The sequence below is a fragment of the Lissotriton helveticus genome, chromosome 12 (genome assembly GCF_964261635.1).
Source record: "Lissotriton helveticus chromosome 12, aLisHel1.1, whole genome shotgun sequence".
Taxonomy (NCBI): Eukaryota; Metazoa; Chordata; class Amphibia; order Caudata; family Salamandridae; genus Lissotriton; species Lissotriton helveticus.
Window position 1 is genome coordinate 706,527,874 of NC_136073.1, and position 25,553 is coordinate 706,553,426.

Sequence of the window (25,553 nt, forward strand, 5' to 3'; positions counted from 1 at the left end):
TGATGCTGTTCGCATGCAGAGAGAGCTGGTGTATGCTGATGTGATTCCTTCATTCTAGGATCCTGAGGTATGGGCCCGCCCTAATTCAACCCAAAGAGACCTTTTTAGCTATTAATATAATATGTGAGTTAGGGAGGGTGAGAAATAAGTGTTGTTAACCCTTATTCATTACAGCATGTTAGTATGCTGTCACCATTCACTTTCTATGGACTAGTAACTATGCTGATAACTTTGCTTTTGATAATATGTCTCCTTGTATTATCTAAGATACTGCGCCTGAGAAGACGGCATTAGTAAATAAATATTTCAATTATGCACGTGTCCTCATTTACTCCAAGTTCTGATTTGAAATGATTGTATAACGAAAGAGTGTTCATGTGTTCCACGTAACCTGAGGTTTGTGAGTTCATGTTCTGGTTTGTCTAAACATTGGGAGTTGGTTATGACCAATGAGACACTGTAGCTAGCTCGGTAAGGGGTTTGTTGGGTACTAAGGTGAGTTTTGGGTCACCCTAATTCGCTGAGGTTCCAATCCTCTGTGCACAGTTCTGTGGGAGAACAGAAACCCTGCTACATGGCGCCCATACGTTGGTGGTCTTATATCATGACACTCGAGTAGTATATCATTCAAATCTTAACCCCTTCACTGTCATTTCCGGAAAACGGTGGTGTCGGTGAAACCTACCTATTTTTGAAATAGGTCTTTTCAAGCTTGAATCTTTCTAAAACGGTTTCTTTGAATTACTACCCAGTTGTGCTACAAAGTTTCCTTTGTTTTTCCGTGGTTCCGGTGATATCATGGCTGTGGCCATTGCGCAGCATAGTCGCATTGCGGTGCGCAACCATTTACAAACTTACCAAGTCCCTTTGGATGGCGTGGCTGTGATTTTGGTGGTGTGTGCAGATCCGGCATACCCATTCGAGCTGTTTTACTCGTGGGTCACATTTCCGGAGGTGGACGAAAATTCTGGAGTGTTCCTACACTACACACCATCCCCTGTACCGGCTGAGTATACACCGTACAGGGCACTGGAAATACCTACTGATCATTGGCAGCATCGCGTTTGGTTTGATGGCGCCCTTCCCCACTCTTTGTCCGCTGCAAGGTTAGGTCCACTATCCATTCCAGGCACAAATTGGCCTGCATTGGGTGGATTCACCCCGCACCAGAATCACGGCGCTTGTCCCCTTGCGGATATTCGCAGACTACACGTTGTCTCGATTGCCGTGATTCGTGCATTAGTGCAATACATAGGTCGTCATCTCCCGGGAGGTCCCCCGGGGTGTGCGGCCGTTCAAACGGAACATGGCGGTTTGAAGCTTAATCCAGTCATGGTCAATTCAGTTTTTGGTAAACGCCCCGATGATAGGGATGATTTTCCTTTTTGGCTTGCCGAGAAATTTGACCAACTGGAAGCTGCGTTTCCGAATTCTACTCCTGCTGATAAACATAGAATGTTGACGATTACTTTACCAAAGGATATAACTCCCGAACTCGTTGACTGTGAAAGTTGGGGTAAGACTTTTGCAGCTGTTTATGCAAGGTGTTTCGGCACCCCAACTATGGCTGTACTGCCTACGATCATAAAACGTGTTCAGGATGATCACGGTCCGGAGGCAGCGGTTGAATTGGGTATGCGCCTGTGTGGTTCTTTTGAGATTGTTAGCGATCTCATTCTCTCCAATATCAAAGGAGATGCAGTAAACTTCCAGGTTTTTAATGCTTTGGCAGCATTACCCGATGCCGAAAAGCCCCGTCAGTTGGCGAAGATTGTAGTGGCCGCTTATAAAACAATTGGTTGCACAAGTAAGGGTCTAAAGTATTTCGCAGTTAAGGATAAGAAACAACCACAAGTGCAGTCTGCTGCGGCAGATGTGCAACCCAAGTCCAAAAAACAAAATTGGCCTCAAAAACAGAAACAGGGGAAGCGACAACAGCAGACTCAGGATTCTTATCCTGCGCCACAAGTTCCTGCGCCGACTGAGAAAGTTTATGATTTGCGCGACCGCGCGATGATTAAATCACCTGATCGATTTCAGGTTTCTGATCAACGCTCTCCTCGTTCCTTTCAGGACTCATCGGCCCCGAAGACCGGTGGAGGCGGACTGGGGCGTGGTGGCCAACAAGGACGTGGTCAGCCCCGCCAAACAGAAGGCGCAGGGAAGCAGGAGGATTCTACGCCAAAGAGACCGCAGTTTGCGAAAAAGAAAGTCGCAGCCTTAACAGCACATCGATATGCCACAGATAGTGAGAACGCGGCTTCGGAATCTGACGTGGGCTCTGACCTTGCTGGACAGCGCGGCGGAGATTACCATAGTGAGAGAGGCGCTGTGTCCACTACTGAGGGTGACAGCGACTGATGTCTATGTTGTAATAGAAACAGCCGATACGAGACTTGCTCCTCCTGAAAGACTTTATGAAATTGTCCTGTTAATTGAAGGTGACATACAGCGTACCATAAAAGGGGTATTTTGGGAAAATCTGTCTTCTACGTATGACATTTTCCTTTCGGAGGCTGACTGGCCCCCACCTTTTGTGCTCGCGGCGCCGCGAGGGGAGGAGGTAATCCTCCCCAGTTTCGCGAACACTGTCTCGAGAGAGCATGCGCAGCATTTTGCAGAAGAGTGGGCTCGGGCACTCGCACCGGCTCTGTACCGTAATCAATGTGGTTGGGATAAATTGTCCCCGAGCAACGAAATCCCGTTACGGTCTCAGCCACAGCCTCAACCTCAATATCCGATTCGGCGTGAAGCAAAGGCTTCCGTGGCGGAAATCCTTGAACAATTGGAATATCTAGGAGTCATTGAAACGTGTGTGTCACCGATGAATAATCCTCTTTTTACTGTAACCAAACCTGACGGGTCATATCGTTTGGTATTGGATTACCGGCATTTAAACTCGCATTGCCGTAACTGTGCAGTACAGAATACTCACGGCTCTGCCCTAGTGGATAGTCTAGTGCGTAAGCGTTTTAAAACAACGTTGGACATTTCCAACGGTGTTTATGCCCACAGATTGGATGGCTTAAGCTCCCAATGGACCAGTTTTACATGCGCTGGGGTCCAAAAACAATTCCGGCGTCTCCCAATGGGCTATAAGAATAGTCCTGGTATTTTTACCGCACGCATAGTCTCTCTTTTGGAGAGGATCGACCCAGATGCTTGTTCGTATGTGGATGACATATATCTCACAGACGATGAAATTTGGGAGCATCTGTGTCGTGTGAATTCAATAATTTGTAACTTTGCAGACATGGGTTACAAATTTAACTTTGCAAAATCGCACATTGCTGAGTACACAGTGTTGTTCCTGGGCTATGAGCTCAACAATGAAGGTAGAGGTTTGGCTCCTCACTTCTTGGAGAAATGCGCCCAGTTGCGCGCTCCAACAACACTGAAGAAATTACAGTCATTACTGGGCTTTTTAAATTTCGGGAGGACATACATTCCGGAATATGCCCAGCGTATCAAGGCTTTGTATGTTTTGATACAACCAACGTTTTCAAAATCATGCTGGCTGCCTGAGCACTCAGCCATCTTGCAGTCCTTGCAGGCTGATCTGCTCGCTTCTAAATTCTTACTGACTCGTGATAACCATACCAACCTGGTGATAAGAATAATACCGGGGACTGTGGATTTCACGTACCTCACTTTTAATGAAGGAGACACAGTACCTATTGCTTACAAGTCACACTTGTACACTTCGGCGGAGATGCGATTTCCCACTGTGGAAAAGGTTTTAACAGCTGTGCAGATGGCTATTCTTAAAGAACGGGCTCTCTCACAAGGGAAACGCATGTTGGTTGTTACACCCTGCCCTCATTTGGAGGCAGTCACGAAAGCCAGTGTACCAAATTCAAAAGCTTTGCACCCTCGGTGGATTCAGTGGGCTGCGTCCTTGACGTCCACAGACGTCATGTTTATTTTTGACGCCTCGTTGCGGTCGCAAGAGTTCTTGCAGTATGAGTTTGTTCATCCTGCTCCTCTAGCTATGCGACCTTTGGGGGACTTCCATTGTATCATTTGCACTGATGGTTCGGCGCAGGTTGCGCATGGCTCTAAACACGCCTACGTTTCCGCATGCGCCATTGTGGTCGGTGCTATGTTGAACGATGAGTTAGTCTCCAGGGAAGTGCACACGTTGCCACTGGGGGATTGTACCGCACAATTAGCAGAGCTTCGTGCTCTCTTACTAGCGTTGGAGTACGCAGATCCTAGTGTTACTACTTTGATTGTGAGTGATTCTTTCTACTGTGTCCAGTCTTACAATGAAAACTTGTTCTTTTGGATTCAGAACGATTTTCGTGATTCCAAGGGTAGCACAATAAAACACAAGATGATCTGGGTTCGAGTGGCAGAGCTTAAGGCTAAGTTGCCGCTCATTTTTGTAATTCATACTCTCGGCCATCAGCGTCTAGGAGTTCACGCTGTCGGTAACTCGCTTGCTGAGGAGGCAGCGAAATTAGCGGTGTCTACTTACTTAGTTGCGGCAGTTACACCGTCCAAAAGTAAGATTGATAGTGATATCTTGGCGGCTATTGCTGCAACTGAGAAGGGGAGTAAACATCCTTCGGGGTTCCCTTCGAAGTACACATACCACTTAAGTCCCGAAATGTTTCCGTTTGTGAAAATTCCTGAAGTTGGTGATCGTTTGATTCCCAACTCGGATCGCAGGGCAGACTTGATTACAGCAGCTCATGAAGGTGTAGCGTCTGCGCATGCGGGCGTCTCAGCCACTGTAACTCAATTACAACAACGTTTCTGGTGGCGGGGACTGTTCAAACAGACGCGTGATTATGTCCTTCATTGTGACATTTGTCAGCAGATTAAACCTTCGACTGCTGCGCGTCCGCCACAGACACAGTTGTACATTTCTAATAAACCACTAGGTTGTGTTTATTTAGATCACTGCGGTCCTTTTTCCTCTGATACTGCGTATAAGTACATCTTAGTAGCAGTTGATTCATGCACACGCTTTGTGTGGGTATGGCCACATCGCAGCGCTGATTCACGGACTGTCATAAGAGATTTGCGTGTCTTTGTAGGGATTTTTGCCTGTGGAACCTTCCATTCGGATCAGGGTCCGGCTTTCGCCTCTAAGGCGTATAAGGAAGCCATGACTTCGATGGGGGTCCAAGTCAAGTTTTCGTCTCCCTACAGACCTGAGGGTAACAGTGTAGTGGAGCGAATGAACCGTGATTTAAAGCAATCTTTGACAGCTCGCGTTATAGGCACTGGCAGAAACTGGCTAGCCCACCTCTATGGCGTGCAGCGTGCACTTAATAGTCTCCCTAGAAGGTCTCTGGGTGGGCGGACCCCATACAAAATGCTCTTTGGCATCAAGATGTTCGTCCCTGACCTCAACGGTCTAGACTGCGTGGCTCGCGCCACAACCTTTGACGTAGATGAACATTGTAATGTTTTACAGGATCTACAAAAGACCAGAGACAGTCTTGCAAAGGAACATTTGCCCTCCACATCGGATGTTGCGTTGCAGATCCCGGTAGTCGGCTGGCTACCCCAAGTTGGTGACCTGGTTCGCGAGAAGATCGATAACAAGAACGAATTTGGTCCTTCCTATCGAGCTCCGGTTCCAGTGCTTGGAGTGAAAGGCACAAGAACAGTCATTTTACCACCACTTCCTGGTCATAAGGAAAACAGGTTTATTTCAATTGACAATGTCAAGATACACAGAGTGGCCGATTCTTCTTAGCATGACACCGGCTGTTTCCTGTCCTTCCATTGTGAGACATTCAGTTTTGCCCACGGCTTCTAATAATGAAACTGAAGTGGCCATCGATTTACCTGCAATTTCCAGTCCTTTACTAAGTACTTTGCCTGGTACAAACCATGATGAATTAGACTATACTTACCCCACTGACTTGTCCATACCTGACCTGCAAGCACGTTTGGCCACAGAATCCAGATTTTCATTTGACACTGTTTCCAATGGCTCAAAGAAACCCTCACGTTTTGCAGTTTATGCCAGCTTGTTTAAAAAACATTTTTTAATTCCCCCTTGGACATACATTTGGCTGGTGCTTTTTTCGATTTACCTTTTTATGACAATTGGGTTTGTGTTTTATTTTTTCCGCTTGGTAAATGGACACTATGTCGAGGAACGAACATGCATTCGACATCTCAATGGAACTTTGGCCCCCCTGTCCTCATCGCATTCTGCACACCGACTGAGAAGAGACTTGACTTTTGTTAACATCACTGCTTGGCCTGTCCTTGATGGGATAGTATGGGATGCCGTTAGATTTCAAATTCATGGGCCTACTGAGGTTGTTAATGTCCCTAATGTACTTAGAGTTAATATGGGGGATGTGGTGAAACAAAACATACGTTCTGATGATTGGGATGTTCAGGCCGTAGAGTCTTTGTTTTCTGATTTGAAATACTATGCTGCCTTTGATGCTGAGGATTTATACTTAGAATCTGCTAATTATGGTGATTTGTTTTGCTTTCAACATTTTGGCAATCACTTCTTGCATAAAACAACATCCAGAAGGAATACTGTAAATTACACACAATGGGAGCACTGCCCAGCTCCTAAACAAGGCAGTTCAAGTACTTTTTTGAAAAAGTACACTTATTTTACTGACTTTAATCAGTCTAATCCCGAGTCCTTTTATTTCAAAATGACACAGAAGCCTATGTCCAAGGTTAGACTTACCGATACTAAATTATTGTACTCGAAGTCCTTTCTTGATCAATTTGCTGTTGGCGGCTTTGAATTATGGAAGGAAACTATTGATCTAAAATCTGTTTGGGGTTCGAAAATCTGGCAGGTACAAGGCACTGAGGCTTTGCACCGTGCATGTCTCATCCCGAATCAAATGTTGTTTTTGAATTCCACTATTTCACAGACAACGTGCTTTGGATTGGCTACTTCTAAAAAACTAAATTTTCCTATTATCCCGGAGTTAGAAGAATATTCTGGCTGGAGTAATGATACTCAGTTTTCGATTAGGGACTTACAGACCCTGTTGCTGAATTCATCCTTTAACATTTCCAGTATAGACCCTAGAGGTTGGCTGGTGTGGCACAAAAGTGCTGATTCATGCCAGCACCGTTTTCTGGGTTTGTCTGATGGCTTTACACAGGTCAGACCTGATCCACGTTTTGAAAGTGAACATTCTGTCACAACTTACTCAGTGGGTAAATTGTGTCAGAGTTGGTTGAAACATACGACATTGTCTGCAGTTAAATTACATCTTGCTAAGCTGAATGATGATGTAGATTTAAATGATTTTATAAAAGGCCCGGCTAGTGGTAGATCAAAAAGATGGATATATGCTATGTACAATGAAATCTGGAAGACCTCACAGATTGAGGCAGCGACACGACTTAGAGCTATAGATCAAGCAAATCTAGAGAAAGTGCTTGCTGTAGTTGACAATAGTATTAACACGCTTTCTTCCCGCATTTACACTTTAGATAACATTGTGTCTTCTGTAGTGGATATTGTGCACGATGAAGTTTCTGTGTTGTACCATGGTCAGAATCAATTACGTTCTATCTTGCAATTTGCATGGACCCTTCAAACGCTTAAATCTGGCAAGGTGCCATGGACCTACATGAATGTTTCTGCTCTCTTTGCACCCTTTAATTTAACTGACAAGCAGCGATTACTTTCTATGCGAGATGCTTCTTTTTCTATGTTACATATTGAAAGATTGGAGTCCTTACCTTTTTCTGTGGCAGAAGCCTCCGCTGCAACGTGGCTTATCCACGGTTTGATAACTTTACCTTTTGCTTTGTATAAATTTACAAATTGTATGAAATATGTTGACATAGGTCGGTATGAACCTTTAGGTAGTGCATTTCTCGATGAAGTATGGTCCCTTCCTTTCACTTATAGATGTTTGAAAGACGGCCAGGAAGTTTATCTGAATGGGGAGGAATGTACAGAAACTCCAGATCACTCGTTAATGTGTAGGCACATACAATTACACGGCTCTTGCAACCCGGACCAACCTAACTTAGCCTGTGTTTTGAAAGGGACTCCTGTGCCGGCAATCACCCCGACTTTTACCTTACTGAGGAACGGTAGTTATTTACTTTTAAATAATGAAGATTGTTGCGGGTTAATTAAAGGTGTAGCTTATGTGGTAACTGTAACTGAGCGTGTCGTTTGCTGCAGAAATGTCCTGTACCTACCCACACATGAAAATAGGGAGGTTTCCATTTGGCCACGCATCCCAACCTTGAAAGCAGATTTCAGAGGTATGAACAGAATAAGGGCTTTATTGTCCCAGAAAGAAGTGGCCTTGAGTTCGGCTAGGGAGACATTCGTTCTTCACATAGCTAATACCCGGACTGAGGTCCAGGCCCTTTTAAATACTGATTTACCGTTGCATTTCAGTGAGATGATACATTCTATCTTTAACGCGTCCTCCACAACTGGGCTGGCACATTTTTTTAAATGTGTTAGCAGTGGTCTTGTAACTTCATTTGAAAAAATCTTTGGAGTCGTCCCTGCTTTCTTCCATTCCATTTTTTCGAGTTTGTTTGGTGGATTCCCGGTTATACTGGCACTAGCGGCAGCCGTTTTAGTGGTTGTTTGCTTCCTTAAATATGGATGCCCCACATGTGGAAGGAGCCGCCCAGCACCTCCTGGCGTTGTTTCGCAACCAGATGCTTGAATATTATGGCACGCTGCCGCTTGCGATTTTAAGCACGGCTTATGGATTATCGTTTTGATTTTCCTACTTCACCTGTGCCCAGCCTGTGTTTCATTGCCTAAGCTGTAATTTTCACTGGGCCAATGATTTGTGTCTCTGCGGACCGGTTTCTCCTGAAGTCGACTTTAATCAGCTGATGAGTCCCATCGTTACTCACGAGTTGGTTTGTACTGGCGACAGGATTATGGCCTTAGCAGCGATGCATGGACTTATGGGTCCTTGGAACATTCTTACAGCAGCGCAAGATTTCTTGGCACTGAGCTTTCTTGAAAACCCACCGAGTTGTCCTCTGATGGTAATAGAGGATCCTGTACTGGGAGAACACGTTTGTTCTTTTCCCCTCTTGACTTGGATGGCTGAACTGTTTTCGGATGAAGACGGTGATTTCCTGTTGGAGGCTGTTGCTGCATATTTTGCATATTCGGTCTTACCTTGATGAACCTTGACGGTTTATGATGATGCCTCATTTTTTTTTTGCATTTTTTTACCTCCCAGTCCTATTTGCTTGAGTGCTGTTGAATTATGAAATTGACATTTTTATATTTTTGATTTGATTACTGTAGTTTTTATGTTATAAGGTTGTTCATAGTTCTTGAACTCTGCTTTCATGAAGTTGCCCTTATCTTATCTTATCTTATCCGTCCTCGGATCATGGGGGGGGTGTCATATAGCTACTGTATATCTTTATAATGCGTTAAGTTAGCATAGGCTCATTACATGTTTAAACGCCATTTTTTCCTTTTGCTGCTTCTGCACACGACACTTAATTGTTGATTTAGCTTTCAACCTAGTAGTTCGTTGTGGTTTACATGAGAATAATATGTTATTTCTCTGATATCAGCTTTGCTTAATAAAATATGTCTGTAGAGAGAGTGCTGAAGCCTCAGGAATAACAAGATACAGAATTGTTATGTGGTCTGATCTTCGCGCCTCCATAGACATAACATAAGTGCAGCTTCTGCCAACTTTGGGCTTTAGGCGGGTTTTATATGGCTTTGCTTGAAGCACACAAACACACTTGATGCTGTTCGCATGCAGAGAGAGCTGGTTTATGCTGATGTGATTCCTTTGTTCTAGGATCCTGAGGTATGGGCCCGCCCTAATTCAACCCAAAGAGACATTCTTAGCTATTAATATAATATGCAAGTTAGGGAGGGTGAGAAATAAGTGTTGTTAACCCTTATTCATTACAGCATGTTAGTATGCTGTCACCATTCACTTTCTATGGACTAGTAACTATGCTGATAACTTTGCTTTTGATAATATGTCTCCTTGTATTATCTAAGATACTGCGCCTGAGAAGACGGCATTAGTAAATAAATATTTCAATTATGCACGTGTCCTCATTTACTCCAAGTTCTGATTTGAAATGATTGTATAACGAAAGAGTGTTCATGTGTTCCACGTAACCTGAGGTTTGTGAGTTCATGTTCTGGTTTGTCTAAACATTGGGAGTTGGTTATGACCAATGAGACACTGTAGCTAGCTCGGTAAGGGGTTTGTTGGGTACTAAGGTGAGTTTTGGGTCACCCTAATTCGCTGAGGTTCCAATCCTCTGTGCACAGTTCTGTGGGAGAACAGAAACCCTGCTACACTACTGTTACGCGGACTGGTGTTGGAATATAAAATTATAAAAATCCTAAATCCGCGCCCTCCAACGCAAGTCGTGGTAACGACTTGCGTTGTAGCGGCCGCGTGGTAAAGGTATGCGTTGTTACAACCTGCGTTGTAACAACGTACATCCGTGGATAGGAGGTACCTAACCCCAGAAATATAAAGCAAAATGAACAGTTGTAGGCTGGGCCACCAAAAAGGCTGATATTTTAGAACTTTCATAGATGTGGCAAATAGCTTCAGAAGTTATTGTCCAAAACAGTGACCTGGAGAAAATACATTCCAATGGGGAGCATAGGAGCAGGAACACAACTTGTAAGCCTCACTAACAAAATGCTGTGATTTGCTACATGGGCAAATTAGAAGAGCCTGCCATAGCAGTGCCTTCTAAATCTATATATATTAATCTCTTATATTTGATACAAAAGTCACAAACAGCTGCACCATTCCTGCTTAAAAAAAAAAACCTTATCATAAGTTCACACGTATAGTCACATAACATGAACAATTGTTCAGCTGTATCTGAAGTCTAACATAGATGAGTTGAATTGACCATGCATGGTCCTCCATCACCCATCCCGACTCAAATATTCACATTTTGCAAACAGAGAAAGGCAGGCAACAACTATACAATTGGGGGAATAGGGAGAACCAAGTTGGAGGGCCTTTTTCACCAGGAGCATTACAGGACTGGCAGTGAAACGTGTAGCTACCGAGTTTCAGGACATTTTTGTATCCATCTTTAAACTGATTAGTTTTCAAGCAAACATGGCTTTTAAACTCTAGTAGATTAATAAGTTATGTTATGTTATGTTATGTTAGTTTATACTATGTTATTATATTGTTTTTAATGTTATAATTTCAATCAGCAGCAACTTGGGGCATGAAGGGAGGACCATCTGAGGAGCCACTTTCTTCAGTTTGTGCAGACATATGGGACTCTGTAATCGAAATTGACATTCAATCTAGAGATACTTGTGCCCTCAAACTAACCCAAATTTCTGACCAAAGGCTCTTTGTGATTAGCAAATGCCATTGGTGTCCTTTTGGATAGGTTAGAGAGCTCCTGGATATGTTGTCTTGTATGCCAGGGGCTTTAACACAGCATAACATTTGAGGTGTCTCATTATAAAAATGGAGAGTAACAGCTCTAGAATTTATCATGAGAGGCACTTTTATTACGTCTGCATAGTTATGGAAGCTTTGTTGGGAGTGCTAATTCTCTGTACATTTCCCTCCGTAGGCTTCCTCAGGTGCAAGGTGTAGTTCAAGCAGTTAGATTTACATAGAAGTAGGATACAGGAAATAACCAAACCTGAGCAAGACAGTCTGCCTTTCTCCCACAGAATGCTCCGAAATAAAATCAAGCACTCTATCACATAAATTCAACACATTCAAGATGAATCTATGATCAGTTATCATGGGGGTCTCAACTGCACTTAGGAAACGCCACACAACTCCAACAGAACACATAAGACGGAACATGTTTCACAAACTCAACACAGACAAGATATGTAATTTAGCTGGCCAGCACGTGAGTTACAGTAGCCCTACTGATTACGAAACTCACAGAGTTCCACAACATATTAAATAGAACACCACCCACATATTCAGCATGCCACACACTGCAGGCATGCAGTATGATGGCTATCACAGTAGCTCCTCCAACAGAAAACATTAGCATACATTGAACACAGATTCAGATACACTATACAACCAAAAGCACCAACATTACAAACACTACACACACAGCACATACACAGAAGCACATGCACACCTATACTTAGCTATTTGGAGAATGTATGCGCTGTTGGTGAACACATACAGCCTTAAACCTTAACTATCCCGTTCACCCAAAAGTTGACCAGCCCACAATACCAATACCACATCTTTACCCCATAAAGCAAAGCAGAGGCTGATCTGCTTTGTTAACACTTGCATCACGTGGAAAGCCACCAGATTGCGGACAGCACCATAGGACAAAGCCAAAGGCAAAATGTGCACTATGCAAATGCTCGAAATATAGTTTAACATGCAGATAAACTAAGCTGTCGCTGATACATTTGAATAAATATGAAATATGAGACAACCTATAGAGCAATGATGCAAAATACCAAACATTTAGCTTTGTATCTCAATTTAGGTTTTGAGTTTAGAAAATGTTGATACATGAAATGTATGATGGGAAGCTTTTAAGTAGATCCTTGGAGTTGATTATCAATATTTATTAGAAGTGAGCAAATAATTCCACCATTATTTTGCTATATCATTTGGTCCCCTTTCCACATAAATGTTTTCACCTTTTAGGCCTCGCCCCATTTTTTTGGTACCTACTGGTGGTGGGTCAGGTTAAGCGGATATATTTTGTCAAGTGACCTGGTGTTTACTTCTTAGACAGGACCTACTGTCCCCCCACCTGACCTAATCATTGCTTTCTTCTTAATGAAATACTTGTCATTTGTCAACCTGGATATACAGGGCCCTCGGGGAGCCACACCTACCTGCACATTGTCTAATGCTGCTTTATCTCACTGCATCTGTTACCCCTTACACTACTTAACTTCTGTTCTGACAATTTTGACTTGACCCTGCAGTTTAAGCAAGTGCTGTTCCTGAAGGCCCAGATAAAGGGCGTTTCCATAGTCCAGTCTGGCCAATGCTAAAGTTGTTACCACTGTTTTTACTGCAGGTGGGGAATACAAGGTTTCACCTTCTGAATTAGTTTTAGATTTAAATGTACCTGAGCGGCGACCTTGGTTTGATGTTGGAAGGTGAGACGGTCATCGAAGATGAAGCCTAGATTTTTAGCTTTACGCACTGGGGTCGGAAGTATTCCATAGCTGGGGGCCACCATTTCTGAGACCAAATGGTGGAGTCTGAGCCCAGCAGAAGCACCTCTGTTTTACTTCCATTAAGCTTGAGGCACTTTACCCGCATCCAGTGATCCATGCAGGTCATACACTGATTACAGCTGGCCGCCGTTTCTTCCAGATTGCCTGAGATGGATACTACAATCTGGGTATAAACGGCATAGGACACTAGCGAGAAGCCAAACTGCCTGATGACGTCAGCTAGGGGGTTGACATACTGATTGAACAGCTTAGGGCTTAAAGATGAGCCCTGAGGTACCCCACAAGGAAGTGAAAAAATGTTTTGAACAAGAATCATCAATCTGAACCTACTGTCACCTATTGTTAAGGTAGGATTTGATTAAGCTTAGTGCTAAGCTTGACACTCCCAACTTCTGAAGCCTTAGAATGAGGATGTCATGGTTCACGGTGTCAAAGGCCGCTGAAAGATCCAAAAGGATCAAGGTGGCCTTTGCACCGGAAACCAGCATAGAGCGAAGCTCCTCTGCTGCCATGACCAAGGCCGTCTCCGTTCCATGCCCTTGCCGGAAGCTGTATCGTGAAGAGTCCAGCAGATTTTCTGAGGAAACAAAGGCCGTAAGTTGAAGATTTATAATTTTTTCCAAAACTTTAGCTGGGAACAGAATCCGTGCTATGGGTCGATAATTATTGTGATCGCTGGTGTCTAGGTTTTTTCAGCAGGGGGAGGATGGAGACCTTCTTCCAAGCCTCTGGGAAAATGCTGGACATAAGGATCTCGTTGAAAATCAGACATAGTTGCTCGCTGATCTCATCAGCTGCCTGTTGGAATATTTTAGGGGGGCAGGGGTCGGATGGAGCCACTGCTTTCACCAATCTGACTATCTGCGAAACCTGTTCTACATTTGGGGGGATAAAAGCATTCAAGCCATGGCCAGGATGTCGCGTAGGTGAAGAGGGTTGATTCACTTGATGCTCATTGCCTTTTCCACTGAAGAAATCATAGATAGAAAGCACCTTGTCCCTAAAGGAATCTGCGAGTTGATTGCAGACAGTAACATTGCTATTCAGTGCTAGTGGGGTGGGAAGTGTCACTAATTCCTTTAAAGTTGAGAAAAGTAATTTACTTGAGTTGCCCGCCTGCTCAATTTATCAGAGAAATAGCTGCTTTTTTTCTCCAGAATCATCTTTTTATATTCGGTCAGTGACTGTGTATAAACCATTTTTTTGGCTTTCGTATAAGTTTTTCTCCAGCGCCTTTCAGCTTGTCTGCATAGTTGCTACTGGATGCGCAGTGAGTCACAGAACAAGGTTCTGATTTCTTCAACCATTTGCTAGTAAATGTTTTTTCGGGAGCTAAAATATTTACTGCGGTTGCTATCCAATTAGTAAAAATATTGGTGGATGTATTTACTTCGGGCATTAGTGTCGGTTTAGAGGCAGCTAATGTTAATTGCAGCTGCTGTGGGCTGATTTTCTTCCAATTTCTCCCTTTAAAAGTCCTAAGTGCAGAATGAGGACGAGTAAGATGATGGGATGAAGTAAGTACCAACCGAATGGCCTTATGATCAGAACATGGGATTGGCAACCTCTCCTGCACTTTCAATTGAGGATTAGATATGAATATTCCATCTAGGGTGTGTCCATCCTCGTGGGTAGGATGCTTGATCAGTTGTTCCATCAAGACACTGGCCATCAGCTCTAGAAACGAGATTGTATATTGGTCATTTATATTTTCTAAATGGTAGTTGAAGTCGCCTAAGATCGAAAATTCCTGAAAGTCAAAACTAGACTCGATGATATCACCTTTTGTCTCTACAAACTTGTTCTTAGCCCCTGGTGGTCTATACAGCAGTATGCCGTTAAATATATAGTTTTCACTGATGGTGATTCCAAATGAAAGCAGTTCACAATCAGGACCGCTTCCTGAAGTAGAGCTTTTCATCGACAAGGTGTCCTTGATAATAATCGCTATTTCCCCTCCCCACTTTTCCTGTCTGTCATTCCTGATTAATAAGTATCCTTCAGGAATGGCTAATGATAGCTCCGGATCAGATGCTCCATCTGCCCACGTCTCCATGAAAAATGCCATATCTATATTGTGAGCTTCCAGCAGCTCGGCGAATTCAATGTTGTGTTTAATTAAAGAGCGTGTATTCAGGAGTAGGCCCTGGAGGGACTTTTGCAAAACTGTTTGCGGGTAAAGGACTTGATGCGAGTTAAAGCTGCATTTTGTTTTGGTGAAGAGGAACTTCATGTCACACAGAGGGCACACCTTAGGCTCTTTCAATGGATCGAGTTGCGGACAGGAATCCTTCATCTGGGGGTTAAGACTTACAAGAGTATCTCTTGTATATTTTAAACTTGGGCCCAAGATCAGTAGGGAACGGACAGGGGGGGTGGCCCTGGGCCCGATCTAGATGCGGATGGGCGCAGGCGGGCTTGCCTTTGGCGTGCCAGCGGCGCGCCCTCTGTGCATCCACTCTGGCATGCTGCTTAAATAGCCGTGAGTCAGGCGTCTCGCGCACACATCAGTTGTTTCCAACCCAGAAGTACTAGTCAGGCATGTCCGGTCCCTTAGCCCTCCGCAACAAACGGCACAAGCCACGGCAGAACAGGGGCGGGGAGGGAAGATCACAACAGCTGTCACCCTGATTAGCAAGCTAAAACAAAGTGCCGGTAAGCATGTGGAATGAGGTACAAAAACCAATTACGATCCCAGCAGGTGGAGTAAAAGTCTAAAATACAGTTTTTAAAAATAGCAGCAGGGCAAATGATAGGTGACAAGACCTACTGCTGGTGTTCTCGCGTCCGCGCGGGCATGCTGCTTAAATAGCAGTGAGTCAGGTGTCTCGCGCACACATCAGCTGTTCCCATCCCACAAGTGCTAGTCAGGTATGTCCGGTCTTTTAGCCCTCCGCAACAAACGGCAAAAGCAACGGTGGAACGGGGCGGGGACGGAAGATCACAACAGCTGTCACCCTGATTAGCAAGCTAAAACGAAGCGCCTGTAAGTTTTGTGGAATGAGGTACAAAAACCAATTATGATCCTAACAGTTGGAGTAAAAGTCTAAAATGAACACAATGTGTCAATCTCAATGTGGCAAGACCTACCGCTGAATTTCAGATATAATCAATCTGTAAGAAAATAACATGAAACATAATTTGCACAAGCACCAATGCATCTTGGACAATTTCATGCAAATTTTGCTGCAAGTTAAAAATATCTTGTGAAACTTTTTTCTAAACTTCTAAAAAATGTCAAGTAACCTCTGTTTGGGCATTATTTGTACATGTGTCTGTTTCTCTGGGTTGTCATTACAGTTCGACTGATGGAATCTATCCGGCGCATGGACATAAACATCCTTATGGCTTTTTTGAATACATCTGCTTCTGCAAATTCAAATGAGAACATCTTGTTATGTTGTAAAATCCTGGAACATCGAAAAAAGGTAACTGTGATTCTGCATTGCTTTACCGGGCATTCTAGAGAATAAGAGGCAATGTGCTGCATTTAAACATGTGGTTGTCTCATGGTATGATATATTATTTATGTGAGAATTTCAGAGTATTATATGATATGGCAGTAGAAGCCTTATCGTGGAATACAGTCACAAAAACTGTCTTTGGTCCAGTGAAACTTGTTTGTATCACCTTTGTTCAACCCTGGGTATCTGGGGCTTCGAGCAGCAAAGCTTGACAAAGAAACTTAGTGTAAATCATTTAAGAGCACCAAACAATGGAATAAGAAAGTCACACAAGAGATACAACAATACTTTATGAAAATAGAACATATTTTTATACATTTTTTGAATCCATGTTCATCAAATTTCATTGGAGGTTCCAGAGATATGTATTTTGAAAACAATAAAAAAACTTTCAATACAACCACAAAACAGAACTGGTCAACAAAAGTTTGTAAATTTGTTTAATGTTTAAAACAGTTAGTTTGTCAACTTCAGCCTGACTTAATGTCACTTTGGGAAATGACCTGGCCACCAGACCCTTTTCAGTTCAGTTCCAGCCTTTAGAAAACAACCAACATAGAGAACAATGAAGTGGTTCCTAAGCTGGGGATGAAGGCAGAAAAGATGTTCAAAAATCATCCTGGAGCTGTGCAGTCGACAAGGGTGAGCTGTGGGTGATTCCTTGGTGCATGGGTGAGGTGGGACAACTTTGGCCACTGCATGTGAGGTCCCATGGCATTCTCTTTGTGACAGTCGAAGGCAAGCAGCGGCTGGGCTACTGTGCTCCTGACACAGCAATCACTGCTAATATCCTTGGTAGAGGCTAGTGTCCCTCTAAGGCAAGAAATCCTTTGATAGCAGTTCTGGGTCCAGCAGACTCGAGTGCAACTTTTGGCTACATCGGAGATGTCTCTAGGAGCACCCAACAGCAGTCAGTGGTGATTCCTCTGAAGAGGATACTGCTTTGCCGGTTTCGGCTTTCTCAACTTTGGTATCCATGGTGCTCTTCCAGGGGGCCAACCAACTAACCCTTGGAGTCACTGCTTCAATCTGGCTCTGGGATCAATGTTTTCCCAAGCCGGGAGCCGCAGGCACAGTCCAAATTTTACTAGTTCAAAGTGCAGCAGGTGCAGTCCTTCCAACAGTGAATCCTCTCTTTGTGCTATTCCAAGGGCAGGAGAACAGTCTTTGTTGGGTTATTTTTCCAAATCCAATGTGTACTGAGGTTTAGCATGCATGGGGTACCTATTTTATCCTGGGAAAGTGCCTGGGGGGACAACGTGGTCACTATCCAATGGGCTTGTAGGCCCACTCCTTTTTTGAGACAAAGTTCAAGTTATGTGTGGCATTTCGCAATCCCAGTGTGCAGTATTTTTGCTACTGTCAAGCCCACAGGAAAACTGGTTTGAGGACAGTGTTTTCTTCTCCGTCCCTGCCTCCAACTTGTCTGCAGGAACAAAAGTCATCCTGCTCGGGTGTGTTGTCACCCTTTAAAGGGGGCATTTCCTTTGAGCCTGCCTTTTGGGCTAACACCTCAGTTGGCCTTTCTGGGAGAGGAGGTGACACCTCAGTCTGCGGCAACTGCCTTTGTGCTTAAGCCTTGGAGTTGTTCACATGTCTCCCCAGGTGGGCAGAAAGCTGTCTGTTGGCCCGGGCCTGCACAAAGCCACTGGACTATCTAGGGCACAGAGTGTCAACTTTTTAAAAGCTGTCTAACTTTAACAGTGACATTAATTTCGATTTGGTCATCAAGTTGAATTTGATGTAAGGTAGTCCCATTCAGAAGTTAGCCGGACTAACTTTCCTCATCAAAACAACAACTTTAAGGGTTTTGCTGCTAAGGCTATATAAATGTATATGTCTTGCTTAACAATATACAGCTCCCTGCCATAGGGGTCTATATGGCATCCTTAGGGGTGAATTACATATATCATTAAGGGAACGGGTGGCTTTGCCATTAATGGCAATGCCATAGTCAAACTAGCATTGTGAACACTACCCTTCTAGTCTGCAGTGGGAGGCTGGTAGCCTTCTTGTCTTTTGTCACACTCTGCACCATATACTAGGGACTCACAAGTAAGTTAGTGCTTGCAAATTGGGGTCATCCAATTCAAGAAATCTTTTATAATGGGTCAGTACACTGGCACTGGGGTCAGGTTAACAGGCCTAAGTGCACTGAGTCGGAAAAACAGCAACTAGTACTCAAATAGGGTCAAGAACTGAGATGGGAACATGCAAAAAGCCCGTTTCCTGACAGTGTAGGGTTGTAGTGTGATGTTTTTGGGCCCTAGGGTACTGCAAAGGACTATGTGGTGTGAAGTAGAGTTGTATAAGGTTAGGTTGTCTTGGCTTGTAGTCCAATGCTTTGCTATAGTGTACAGAATAAGTAAGTTAGTGTGGTGTTGCAATGTTATATCATATTTTTGTGCAGTGTACTATAGTCTTGTGTAGTTTGTCAGTGTAATGCTGTGCTGTAGTGCAGCTATGTGTGTTTTGTGGTGTTATGTTGTAGTATGATGCAGAGATGTATTGTAATGCATTACATCGCTGTGTTGTGTTGCAAGTGCCTGGAATGACAGATTTTCATCTAAAGCATCCATTAAGTATACATATTGATATCGTACTTCATGGATGAGTCATTAGACAAAACAGTATTGTAACCTTTGTTTGAACATTTCAACTCTGTTCGGTCAGAGACTGTGGGAGAAAATGGCAGACACTAACCTCTCACCGAACCATGTAATGGCAAATTCTTTCTTGGAGTGAAGAAAGAACAGTTACACTGCTAGTTTGCTGTAAAAATACTTTAGATCTTGGGGTCTACAACCTAGAACCAGAAAGACTGGATCCTGCCAGGTATTCAAGATATCCCTGTAAAACAAATGTACATAACCTCATCAAAATGAAGATCATTTAAACACTCTGGTTAATCCAGAAATGTAACCAGAATCTTGCTTTGAGGGACTTATTGTGAAATACCCTGATCCTTATTACAGCAAATCTGTGAATGGAAAGCTCTCATGTCAGCTACTTTTGTCCTTACAATATTATGTTGAGTGTCATCTAAAGGAGCCGTTTGTGAGACGTAAGAATGCATGGCTAGTTTCTACTCTGAATAGGGATAATTGAGGAACATGTGGCACAAGGAAAAGGTAAATAAATACAGGTCAAAAAAGACTATCATCCCTATTCACAAAAGTAGAAATACCGGCAATCGTGCACATTTACTCTTAGACTTTGTAGTAACTTTACTGCTTTTGGCTATTCACCGTTTTCACATGTAAAGTTACAACACAGTGGAAATGTTCATATCCTCGATCCCTGAAACTAGAGGGTGGAGGCAAATTTATAAGTGACTAGTTGCCACTGGTAACCTTTCACACTTATTTCACCAGGGCAGAGTTCTCCTTATGGTATAGTATTGGGGATTTTTATTCTTTAAAATAAGTTAATGAAAATATTTTAATGTATTTTTTTTTTAAACCTAAAAGAAATTGAAAATAAATTCTACAGCAATACTATCTTGAAAGTATGTTAAAATATTTCCTGTAAATATAATAAGCTAATACAAAATTATTTATTTAAATATTTATTTAAAAAATCAACCAGAAAGTAAAATGTATATTTTTATTTAATCTGAATTAAAAATTACTAATTGTTTGTTGTTAAATGTATTTAAATTATAATAACTGTGTAATTCGTTTATATATATATATATATATATTACCTACTGGCGGTCGCCAGTAGGTATATATAGTTAGGATTTTTTCCCTATGGGATTTTTGAAAATTCTATGTCTAATAACTTTGGCGTTTGTGGACGGAATTGGCTGAAATTTTCTGGAAAATGGAACATTTCGTTTCTGAGCAGCCACTGGAAATTTGGGGGGAGTTGGTCCAGGGGGGGCCGAGAAAAAAGGGGGGTCCCAAAACGTGTTTTTAACATTGAGTTTTCCATAGGGCGGTTAGCCTCACTTTTAGCCCGAACGGCTGAATGGATTTGCACGAAACTTGGCAAAATATTAGGGACTGATAGCCCGATGTGCCTTTTGTAGGTCTCAATATATGTGCTCCAGTGGATTTTGAGAAATTAACGTTTAAAAAAAGATATATATCTGTAAGCGCGCTCTGGGCAGCGCTCCGGTCCGCGGAACTTCGCGTAGCTAAGCTGATTGGCTCTCCGGTGTCTGTCAACATTCTAAACAGTCCGGAGCGGCCGCCATCTTGTCTCTCGGTAGGATTGAGAGACAAGAGGAGGCCAAAACAAAGGGGGAAATAACTATAAGGGGGCATAGTAGATCCTCCCTGACCCCCTAGGTTTGATGTGGAGGCTTTAAAGGGGCCCCGCGAAGCAAAAAAAAATAATTTTTTTTTGTTTTTTTTCGTGGTTAGCGCCCGGTACGCGAACCGGGAAGCGTTCTGGGGAGCGTATCACAATGAAAAATGAATGATAGACTTTTCAAATGCTGTATGTTAATTGATTGTTGGTTTTGTTGATTATTTTTTTTTTTTAAGTTTTTTTTATTGTGTTTCATAATTTAATAAACTTTCTAACATTTCATTGTCAGAAATTTCATAATCATGGAATATAGATTGTAGTCTCTGAGGTTGTAAAATGTCCTCATTTGCAAGGAGGTTATCTACTGCTTGTACACATTGCAGTAGTTCTTGGTCCCAAGATTCATCCATAAATTCAATCTCATTTGGATCAATGATTTCTGTGTTGGACTCTGGAAGGACAATTTCAAATGAAATGTTTTGTTCACTTTCCATTTTTCCTGAAATTTGCATAAAAAAAATATATATTAGTAGAGGTAGGGCACTGTTGGGATTAATTTTAGATAGGCAGTTTTTAACAGAGAATTTATCTTTGGGCAGTGTATAGTATCAGAGTGGAAGTAGGAATATAAAAAAGTGTATCTAAATTTATAAGTACTACAGAGGGATAGTATATAACTAACAGAAAAAGTTTGCCATATTAACTTAAAGTGCTCAATATACTTCAGTTTTAAAAATAACAACTTACCTTTAAAAAGAAGTTGAAGTTATTAATGAAAATTCTAATAGAAATGTACACCAGGAAGTAGTAGTCAAAATGGCTGTGTTTCCTTCTCTTCCTTTATATATATTCGGGTACATAACCAATCAAATGTCAGGTAAAAAAAGTAGAAAATGAAAGTAACATTTTAATTGGTTGTCAATTCCAACACTTCAGATGTGTTTTGTGAAGTAATTTACCTCACGGTATTTAGTGAGTTCTATAGGCTAAACGGCTAAATGGAATTCCAATCAAATTTGTGAAAATGGTAGGGATTGGTATGTAGTATGAGCTAATCTATATTTGGTGAAATTGTCTCCACTGGCTTTTCTGTGAACTACTTTCCCACCTTTTTTGATGGTGCGCTTCCCAGGAAGCGACCCGGTACGCGAACCGGTGAGCGCCCTGGTACGCGGTCCATGGTCTCTCATGTAAGCTGAAACAGATTTGTTTACATGCTTCCTCGACTTCTCAATTTGTGGACAAAATTGGTTTGACCACCTCCATTTCTGTCTTTGGCATATATTTGAATATACCAAGGCAGTCTGAGGAAAAAGTGCCATCAATTGCTCAAAGGTGTCCTTTAAAAGCATTTCCAGACCTACACCAGTCAAAGTGCCCAAGTCATTACCTCCACAGTGCACAATTAACAGGTCAGGTTTGGGCAAATGCATAAAGGTTTTCACCAATGGTATCAATTGGTGACATTTTAATCCTCTGTGGCCAAACCACTTAATTTCCACATCTTGTAAATTGAGGTTAGGTAAATTCCTGCTTTCAACGTACCTTTGAGCCCAGTGAATATAACTATGACCAACAATCCAGACAGAAAACATGGTGAGAGAAGGTTCTCCTGCAGTCAGATGAAGTGTGGCAATGAAATGGCAGTTGAAAAAATGTGAGTTTGAAATGAAAAAAACTGTGGAGTTTCTGTGTTCATGAAGTAGTAACAGTGATTGGTGGATTTTGATTGATGAAAACAGAAAGTTAGGGTGTAGAGATGTGTTCTTTGAAAGATGTATTTTGAGTGGTCAATAAAAAATCATTAAATGAAAGAAAGCACTGGATATGCAGGTGCACTGAGAGTTCAGAGTTCAATTGCAACATTGTTGTGTGAATTTGCAAACACCAGAGTTTCTCCAAGAGGTGGTTGCTATGGAAAATAGGCAGAAAGGGCAGAGGGGGAAGGGTTTTCATTTGAAAAAAAGTGAGGGAAGAGTTTTGATTGGGTGACATGAGAAATATGTGTGAAGAATTACACCATTTCTGTGCTTTTGATAGCTGCAGACTCTGGAGTGCATACCTTTTGCTCTGCTGAAGACAAATTGGTGTGTTTCTGAGACTGTTTTCAAACTCAAAGTATTTGCTAAGGTGAGAAAATATTTCTTTACTTTAGATAGAGAATAGTGTGCTTTAAGGAGAAAATTATGATTTATGTGGCGCAAATTGCTTGTAAATATGCTCTCACATGTGCATGGAAAATTTAGATTTTGAATGTTTTTGTTATATAGCCATGTTAAAAGTGACGCAACCATGCTGGAAAGCCAATCAAAAAATGATTTCATGTGTTTTAATGACATTTTAAGTCATTTTCTGATGTGCAGTGTTTAGAAATTATGATTTGAAAATCGTTTTTGTGGAAAAGGAATTGTTTTTAAATTCATGACAAGGATATAATGGTGTATGGTTATTTATAAGGCAATTGACTGTCCTTGATGTTATTTTTCTCATTTTAGTGTAAGACCTTTCTCTGTGGCGCAAATTGCTTGTAAATATGCTCTTACATGTGCATGAAAATTTTAATTATCAATGTTTGTGTTACATAGCCATGATAAAAGTGAACCAACCATGCAGGAAAGCCAAAAAAAAAACGCTTTCATGTGTTTCAATGACATTTTAAGTCATTTTCTCATGTGCAGTTTTTTGAAATTATGATCTGAAAATCGTTTTTGGGAAAAAGGAATTGTTTTTAAATTCATGAGAAGGACATAATGGTGTATGGTTCTTTATAAGGCAATTGACTGTCCCTGATGTTATTTTTCCCATTTTAATGTCAGACCTTTCTTTGTGGCGCAAATTGCTTGTAAATATGCTCCCACCTGTACATTGAAAATTTTGATTTTGAATGTTTATGTTACATAGCCATGTTAAAAGTGACCCTACCATGCAGGAAAGCCAATCAAAAAACGCTTTTATGTGTCTTAAGGACAATTTAAGTAATTTTCCCATGTGTAGTGTTTTGAAGTTATGATTTGAAAATCGTTTTTGAGGTAAAGGAATGTTGTTAAAATTTATGTTCGCCATATGCCCCCAAATTTCTTTTTCAGGGTTGCAGCAGGGTGTTCTTGAGACACCCCTGCACTTTTGGAATAAATTCCTAATTTGTGATGAGCAAATTGTTAATCGCAAATTGCACCTTCATTTATATGAGCCTCCTAGCCCATGGAAATGAATGGGTAATTTGCAATTAGCAATTTTGTCAAACAAATTTGGAATGGTAAAGAATCGCTATTTATTCCTTAAAATTCGCTTTTTTGGAAATGCAAAATAGTTATATGATACATATGGCGGTTGATGTCTAACAAGATAAGAAGCTTATGGATACATTTATGATGACTGGTGCAATGAAGTAGAAATCACTTACTTCATTGGTAGGCCTTTACAATAAATTATCTCCTCTGTATTCTTCATCAAGCATAACTTTAATCTGCAATCCTGAGTAGGCCTCACCTTAAACAAACCTCTGGATAGGCCACATCTTATTGTCATCCTGATTTAATCATTTATAATGCTAGGGACAGATTTATGATATGTGTATACCTCTTTTGTGCCACTTAGAAAACATTGTCCATGGGGAAATGACTTAAAATGTCATTAAGACACATGAATGTTTTTTTTTAAAACGTTTGCAATTTTTTTGGGTCACTTTCAACATGGCTATGTGTCTGAAACAGTCAAAATCTAAATTTGCAATGCACTGGTGGGAGCATATTTACAAGGAATGTGCTTCATGGGGAAAGGTCTTATAATGTAATATGGGAAAAATGACATTAGAGATACTGAAATGCCTTATAGAGAAGCATACACCATTATGTCCTTGTCATAAATTTGCAAACCATTACTTTTCCCCAAAAACGATTTTCAAATTATATTTAGAAAACAGTGCACATGTGGAAATTACTTAAAATGTCAATAATTCAAAATTTGTGATTCCTTAAATGCAATGTATCAAAAAAAAATATGTAAAAAATGATATTAAGGATTTGGAAACTACCACCAACTTCTAGTTTGTGGTAATTTGCGAATTCTTTTCAAAAAGCATTTTTATTTTTTAAAAAAAAAAGGTCCCATATGACGCCCATACATGCCATTAGGGCATGTAGATGTAACATGTGCTCCCAAATTTCTTTTTCAGGGGTGCAGCAGGGTGTTCTTGAGATACCCCTGCACGCTTGAAAAAAATCCTATTTTGTGATGAGCTAATTGCTAATCACAACTTGCAACATTAATTCCTATGAGCCTCCTAGCCTATGGAAATGAATGGGTAATTTGCAATTAGCAATTTGCTCATTGCAAATTAGGAATAGTAAAGAATCGCTATTTATTCCTTAAAATTTGCTATTTATAATATGTAAAATATTTTGATGATACATATGGCAGTTCATCTGTAACAAGATAAGAAGCTTAGGGATAGATTTATGATGAGTGGCGCATCCCCAGGGATGTGACAGTCATCCTGCGCCACTGTTCCGCCACCCATGGTGTGCTGCATTTACAATGCGGCGCAGCATGGGGCAAAAAAGGCACAGATGCGTGACGCATCTGTGCTGTAAAGGTGGCACATTGCTGGAGTTGTATCGTAAGTGCGATGCAGCTCCAGCAAGGATCAGGGGTGCCCCATCTATACAATGCTGCGT

General features: G+C 41.8%; 1 long non-coding RNA gene across 1 annotated transcript in view; it reads left to right on the forward strand.

Moving 5' to 3' along the window:
- Positions 1 to 16,485: 16,485 nt before the first annotated feature.
- LOC144798696 (uncharacterized) overlaps positions 16,486 to 25,553 on the forward strand; it is a 60,319-nt gene continuing 51,251 nt past the window's right edge. Inside the window, exon 1 of the long non-coding RNA XR_013603616.1 lies at positions 16,486 to 16,584. This is a non-coding gene — a long non-coding RNA (uncharacterized LOC144798696). The remainder of the gene's footprint in view (positions 16,585 to 25,553) is intronic.